The sequence below is a fragment of the Podarcis pityusensis genome, assembly GCF_964106645.2.
Source record: "Podarcis pityusensis genome assembly, chromosome: 18".
In the NCBI taxonomy this organism is placed as follows: Eukaryota; Metazoa; Chordata; class Lepidosauria; order Squamata; family Lacertidae; genus Podarcis; species Podarcis pityusensis.
This window is the reverse complement of record NC_138043.1, coordinates 2,711,443-2,719,543: the sequence shown is the minus strand read 5'-3', so window position 1 is coordinate 2,719,543 and position 8,101 is coordinate 2,711,443.

Below are 8,101 nucleotides of genomic sequence, written 5' to 3'. Positions count from 1 at the left end.
TTCTGTGATTCTGCTGTTGTTCTGCTGCTGGTCTGGATCAGAGAATTCGGCAGCAGACCTGAAGCTGGCAGCGGTTTCCTTGAGGTCTAGCGCCTTGCCGCGCCTTCCAGAAAATAGCAGTGTTTTCCTTGAGGTCTAGCGCCTTGCCGCACCTTCCAGAATCTGGCAGCGGTTTCCTTGAGGTCTAGTGCCTTGCCGCGCCTTCCAGAAGCTGGCAGCGGTTTCCTTGAGTTCTAGCGCCTTGCCGCGCCTTCCAGAATCCCCGACTCGGAAGCTCGAAGCTCCTCTTTCGGTTTATTCTCGATTTGCCAAAGCTCCCGGGAGAATCCAGCTTTGACAGAAGAGAGAGGTGCGTGCCAGCCTCGCGTGAACCCAAACAGCTCTCTCATTGACAAGAATTTCAGCTGTACATTCCCTCCTTCTGACAAGGAAGCGTGACATTGGCTGGGCCTGCCCCCCGACAGCCAATCGCCGAACCTTCGAGGCGGAGCTAAGGTGTGGCTGTGAATGGAATTTTATTCCCCATTCATAAATCTGTTTTGCAGTTGGCCAGATGTTCTGTGCCTTTGGCACCGGACGGCGCTTTGCAAATCCCATCCTGTTTTGGTTCAGCGAGGCTGACACACACATGCAAAATGAATAGGCAAAGGTTTATGTTAAGAACACACACACACACACACACATATACCGTATTTTTCGCTCTATAAGACGCACCAGACCACAAGACACACCTAGTTTTGGGAGGAGGAAAACAAGAAAAAATTATTCTGAATCTCAGAAGCCAGAACAGCAAGAGGGATCGCTGCGCAGCGAAACCAGGAATCCCTCTTGCTGTTCTGGCTTCTGGGATAGCTGCGCAGCCTGCATTCGCTCCGTAAGACGCACACACATTTCCCCTTACTTTTTAGGAGGGAAAAAGTGAGTCTTATAGAGCAAAAAAATACGTTGTATATATATGCAGTTGCAATCGAAACGATTCAAAACCCATTTCAAATCGGGTTCATGATCAAAAGGTACAGACTTTCAGCTGTTTACATTTTTGTATTTTAAAACGTAGATTTTTCCTTGCTTCCCAGACTTTGGGATGGAAGTTCAAAGGCTCTAACATGCTCCCATTGACCTAATCCCCGCATAAGCTGCGAGTTACCTGCACTTGATCAAATTTCAAGGGAGTGAAAGACAGCTTGTTTCTAACAACAGGAACCGGGGAGATCAGTGCCCTTGCGCCAGCCCTGCAATGCGGTCTGACCCGTGCCGGATTCACGTATAAGCTAAACAAGCTATAGCTTAGGGCCCCGCTCTCTTAGGGGTCCCAAAAAAATTTAAAGGAAAAAATACCTGGATGTACATTTCCGAAATATAACAAATAAAACAAAACCTACCTACAGCAACAGTGTTTTGTGTTTTGCAGGCTCCTAGGATGTAAGTCATGGGCCCCGCCTGCTCCCTAAAATATCCCTGGTTTGCTCCTTTCTATATATAGGGTGAGGGACGCGGGTGGCGCTGTGGGTTAAACCACAGAGCCTAGGACTTGCCGATCAGAAGGTCGGTGGTTCGAATCCCCGCGATGACGGGGTGAGCTCCAGTTGTTCGGTCCCTGCTCCTGCTAACCTAGCAGTTCGAAAGCACATCAAAGTGCAAGTAGATAAATAGGTACCGCTCCGGTGGGAAGGTAAACGGCGTTTCCGTGCGCTGCTCTGGTTCGCCAGAAGCGGCTTAGTCATGCTGGCCACATGACCCGGAAGCTGTACGCCGGCTCCCTCGGCCAGTAAAGCGAGATGAGCGCCGCAACCCCAGAGTCAGTCACGACTGGACCTAATGGTCCGGGGTCCCTTCACCTTTACAATGTGTGCAAATGGCTTGAGATACCTATTAGGTCCATCAATGGCCATATAGCATGCATTCAACACAAAAAAACAGCGACCGTTTGTTGTTGACAAAGGACGGCTGGACATATAAAAGGCCCTGTTACCTTCAGGAGCTGAGGGCCTCATCAAACCTAAATCCGGCCCTGGGTGTGATGTTGCGAACGCAATGCAAATTAGGACACAGCCCTATAGGGTTAGACCATCGTGCAGAAGGATGGCTAGCGACACACGTTCCACTGACAGTTTTTGCTGCTCCTCCAAGCTCAGCAATGACCCAAATTCTCTTTCCCAAAAACCCCGGCCTGCGGGGAATGCGGCTGTTCCAGTCTCCTGCGTCATTTGAGGCCAGGCCGAACCCGTTTGCTCTCAAAACGGTGAGAACGCACCGCCCTGGGAGGAAATATTTGCCCTGCTTTCTTTTGCAAACATTTCTGGGAGGTGGAAACCTGGGGACAGATATAGGCAATGGTGCTGCAGGAATCTAACATAAATGTTGTTGTTTAGTCGTGTTTAGTCTGTGTGTGTGTGTGTGTGTGTGTATATATATATATATATATATATATATATATATATATATAGCTGTTGTTGTTTAGTCGTTTAGTCGTGTCCGCCTCTTTGTGACCCCCTGGGCCAGAGCACACCAGGCACTCCTGTCTTCCACTGCCTCCCACAGTTTGGTCAAACTCATGCTGGTAGCTTCGAGAACACTGTCCCACCATCTGGTCCTCCGTCGTCCCCTTCTCCTTGCGCCCTCCATCTTTCCCAACATCAGGGTCTTTTCCAGGGAGTCTTCTCTTCTCCTGAAGTGGCCAAAGTCTTGGAGCCTCAGCTTCAGGACCTGTCCTTCCTGTGAGCACTCAGGGCTGATTTCCTTCAGAATGGAGAGGTTGGATCTCAAGAGTCTCCTCTAGCACCAGAATTCAAAAGCATCCATTCTTCGGCGATCAGCCTTCTTTGTGGTCCAGCTCTCGCTTCCGTACATCACTGCTGGGAAAACCATAGCTTGAACTATACGGATATACTTAAGATGGCCCTTGTTGTGGACCCTGGGATGCTGTGAAGGGTGGTCAGGGGTCCCACGGGCAACCCTGGCCTCTGTCCCTCTTTCCTTCGCTCCCTCCTCAGATGCCTTCTTGCATCTCTGCCTCCCAAAGTCTTGCACAGCTGTTTGTTGCAGCAGCCCTGGCTACAAGCTCCACAGTCGAATGGTGCCTCTGGGGCTGGGCAGGGGCTGCTTCCTAAGCCCCTGTGGGGCAATGTGAAGAGGCACCCCTCTTTGGGGCAGCTCAGAGACCAGGGGCGGCAGCTGCGGCTGTCCAGAGGACCCCAAAGAAGAGCTGGTCAAGGGACCTGTGGACCTGAAAAAGTTGGAAACCTCTGTTCCATGGGGCCTGGGGGTCGGATCCGTCCCTATCGCCTTCTCAACCCGTCCCACGGATGGTCCGTGAATCGACGTGTTTTTACATGAGTAGAATGTGCCCTTTTATTTACAATGCATCTCTGGGTTATTTGTGGGGCATAGGAATCCGTTCATTTCCCCCCCCCCCAAATATAGTCCGGCCCCCCACAAGGTCTGAGGGACAGTGGACCGGCCCCCTGCTGAAAAAGTTTGCTCTGTTCTATGGGATTCATAGCATCCTAGATGCATCTCTCCATGTGTTTTGACTCCTGCTTACCTGGGAAGATTTGCCATAACAACAACCAGAAGGATGGCATTTCTTTAAAATGACAAGTTACCTGGCACAAGCGTGGAAAGGGTTATCTCATCGCCTGTTTGGGGCTTCCTTGTGGTGTTTTGCCCGTGTGGAATGGTGTCATCGTCGTCTCTGACCTGTTTTGTTGGTTCCCCACAAACAGGTGAGGCTTTGGTTTCGCAACAGCTAGGCTTGACGTCCAATTCCATCATCGTCATAATTTTATTCTTTGCACCCCATCCATCTGACTGTGTTGCCCCGGCTGCTCTGGGTGGCTTCCAACGTAGAAATAATAATAATAAAAAAATGTTAAATTTAAAAATAGTTCCCTATACAAGGCTGCTTTCAGAAGACTCCTAAAGGTCATTGGCTCGGGGGTCAGATAACTCCATCCCCTCCAACGTTTCTCCCCTGAAAATAGAGACGTCCTATTCCGTCTCCTCCAACGTTTCTCCCCTGAAAATAGGGACGTCCTATTCCATCCCCTCCAACGTTTCTCCCCTGAAAATAGGGACGTCCTCTTCCATCCCCTCCAACGTTTCTCCTCTGAAAATAGGGACGTCCTATTCCATCCCCTCCGACGTTTCTCCCGTGAAAATAGGGACATCCTATTCCATCCCCTCCAACGTTTCTCCCCTGAAAATAGAGACGTCCTATTCCGTCTCCTCCAACGTTTCTCCCCTGAAAATAGAGACGTCCTATTCCGTCTCCTCCAACGTTTCTCCCCTGAAAATAGGGACGTCCTTTTCCATCCCCTCCAACGTTTCTCCTCTGAAAATAGGGACGTCCTATTCCATCCCCTCCGACGTTTCTCCCGTGAAAATAGGGACATCCTATTCCATCCCCTCCAACGTTTCTCCCCTGAAAATAGAGACGTCCTATTCCGTCTCCTCCAACGTTTCTCCCCTGAAAATGAGGACGTCCTATTCTATCCCCTCCAACGTTTCTCCCCTGAAAATGGGGACGTCCTATTCTATCCCCTCCAACGTTTCTCCCCTGAAAATAGGGACGTCCTATTCCATCCCCTACAACGTTTCTCCCGTGAAAATAGGGACGTCCTATTCCATCCCTTCCAACGTTTCTCTGTATATGCTGTATATATCATTTTATTTTACTTATAACAATTTTTATTTTATATATAAAATAAAAAATTCACACACACACACAAAGTCCTTTCCTCATCCAGAGAACATTCTCGCATTTCATTTGCCCTTTTCCTGCACCCTCTTTTTAAAAAACAAAAATAAAACAAAACCATTACAGGTACTTGGACTACATATATCGCGCAAGCCTGCACTTTTAAATTCCTGATTCATTTCCTGACATCATTCCTGACCGTTCCTGGGAGGGAGAGGAACTAGCCTAGATACATAACTTGGCCAAGTCAACTCTGCTGACTCGGCAGCTGTCCAGCCAAACAAACAGGAAACTCTCTTTACTTCCGCCACAGATCTGCATAATATTTGCAAGACCGGCAGAAGGGGCGCAGGGCTCCGATTTCTCCTGCAAAATCTTTTTTTTTCCAAAGTGTTGGTGCTGACCTTGAAAGCCCTAAATGGCCCAGTATCCCTGAAGGAGCGTCTCCACCCCCATCGTCCAGCCCGGACACCTGGGTCCATCTCCTGAGGGCCTTCTGGCGGTTCCCTCCCTGCGAGAAGTGAGGTTACAAGGAACCAGGCGGAGGGCCTTCTCGGTGGTGGCACCCTCCCATCAGATGTCAAGGAAATAAGCAACTATCTGACTTTGAGAAGACATCTGAAGGCAGCCCTGTTTAGGGAAGCTTTTAATGTTTAACAGACCACTGTATTTTAATGCTTTGTTGCAAGCCGCCCAGAGTGGCTGGGGAAACCCAGCCAGATGGGTGGGGTATAAATAATAAATTCTATTCTATTCTATTCTATTCTATTCTATTCTATTCTATTCTATTCTGTTGTTAGCTGCCCTGAGCCCGGCTTTGGCTGGGGAGGGCAGGATATAAAAAAAATTTATTATTATTATTATTATTATTATTATTATTATTATTCTATTCTATTCTATTCTATTCTATTCTATTCTATTCTGTTGTTAGCCGCCCTGAGCCCGGCTTCGGCTGGGGAGGGCAGGATATAAATAACATTTATTATTATTATTATTATTATTATTATTCTATTCTATTCTATTCTAAGGCTGTACTGTACATTAAAGAAAAGGGGGGAAAACCCACACAAGTCCACCCACCACTCAGGAATCCTGGGAATATATATATATATATATATATATATATATATATATATATATATAGTATAAAACCACTATTCCACCCACCACTCAGGAATCCTGGGAATATATATATATATATATGTATATATATATATAGTATAAAACCACGATTCCACCCACCACTCAGGAATCCTGGGAACCGTAGTTCTTCCCAGGCCAGGGTGCCGGGAATTGTAGTTCGGGTAAGCTACAATTCCTGGAATTTTTTTAGGGAGGAGTCATGTGCTTTCAAAGTGTTTTCAGCCCTGCGTTTGGATTGCAAAGGAGACGTCCTCTGCAGCCTGAGTCAAGAGGGCAGGATCCTACCCCGTTACATCAGCCGACGAGCCGGTTTGTGCCTTCGTCATTTTAAGCTCTTTAACATAATTGTCTGTATTATTTTTGGATTTTCATTTCCCCATGAGCTCACGCTTGTTTACCTTTCCCCTGCGCATCATGCAGATGGATATTTACGATGTCTGGGTGTTAGTCATACTCAGAGTAAGCCCATTGAAATGAATGGGCATGACTAAGGCACATTTATTTATTTTATTTTTTAAGTTTCTATTTATACTGATCAGGCTTATGCATTCGTTTGGCAATCATTTTCACATTGCAAAGTTTGACTTCCTTCCCCCCTCTTTCCATGGTTCCTTAAATTTATTTTTATAAATGCCTTCTGCATATGCAAATTCATGTAATCTGCTGATTTAATAATATTAATAATAATAAATTTTATTTATATCCCGCCCTCCCCAGCCGAAGCTGGGCTCAGGGCGGCTAACAACAATAAAATAGTGCAACATTCTAGAAACATTTCATTATAAAAATTAATTCAAATCAAATCCAATCCAATTAATTATCCACTTTAAATATATACTCTTATGGAACTACAGGTTGTTACAGTCATCCTTCCAATGTTTTTCTCCGTTTGCAATTTATCTGTAAATATTCAATCAACCATTTCCATTCTTTTATAAAAAGTTTATCGGGATTTCTTAATTCTTCCGGTAAGTTGCGCACATTTCTGCATATTACATAACGTTTTTTTAAAAATCCATTCTTCCTTTGCTGTTTCTTTCCATTTTGGAGCAAGTGACCTTCTTGCGGCTGAAGTCACAAACATAAATAAATTTCTATGCAATTCAGGTAGTTCTGTCCCTATAATTCTCGAAAGAAAACCGAAGCTTTGGGGAAAGGACAATAGGGATTTTTGAAAAAGAATGGGAACCTTTTATATTACATCTGTAGAAAGAAAGAAAGAATATTGACCTGATGGTAGGGTTTAAACAACTTGATGGATAGGGAGCAAATAATGTAATATAAGGAAAAAATACGATATTTGTAGAAAATAGCAGAATATATTAGTGAGGTAAATAAATGGAAGTTGAGGGAAGTCCAAAATCGGGGAGGGAGAGATGTTGTGTAAGTTGTGTTATAAGTATATTTGAAATGGGAGAAAAGAAAATTAATAAAAAATAAAAATGTTGGAGGGAACATCTTCCGGAGAGCAGAGAATGCCTCTTCTTTTGTCCGCAATGGGGAACCTGCATGCACTTAGATATTATTGGAGGGATGCCTCTATCCAGAAGAGGCTTTTCCTCCTGAGAAAAAAAGGGAGTTTTTTCCCTTGGGAGTTGTAGTTTTTCTCTCTCCTTGGGAGTTGTAGTTCTTTCCTGGGAGTTGAAGTTCTTTCTTGGGAGTTGTAGCTCAGCAGAATCTGCAAATCTGCCAATTCCATCTCCCTGCAGCTATTATATTGCATAAATAAATTATTATTATTATTATTTATTTTTTTAAAAAAATAAAATTATTGCATTTTTTAAATGGCAGGGAAGGCATGAATTAAACATTGCAGCCAAAACTTCCAAAAATAAAATAAAAAATACAAAAAAGTAAAAATATAAAATGAAAACAAAAAGAAAAAAGCCAATATATTGGGTTTTTGTGCATTTAAGCCATTTATAGGGTTAACTTTCTCCCAAACAAAAGCTCAAAACTTTTGTGTCCCTCGCACTACTCTTCATTTTTCCCTCCTGAGTAGTATCTCTATGGTCCGATCGTTGCTATAGCGACAGCAGGGCAACCGGAAGCGTTGGCGCCTGCGCAGTACGGCGCCGGAGAAACCCAAGAGGCGGCAGGGAGAGAAAGCCTGCGTCGGGAGAACGCATGCGCAGAGAAAGGAACCCCCGCGATAGCCTAAAAAAAAATCGCGCGTGCGCAGAACTGCCATTGCGGGCGCTCGTTGGGGAGTCTCTATGCGCATGCGTGGAGTCCTTACCGTCATAAAACGGCGCCCGG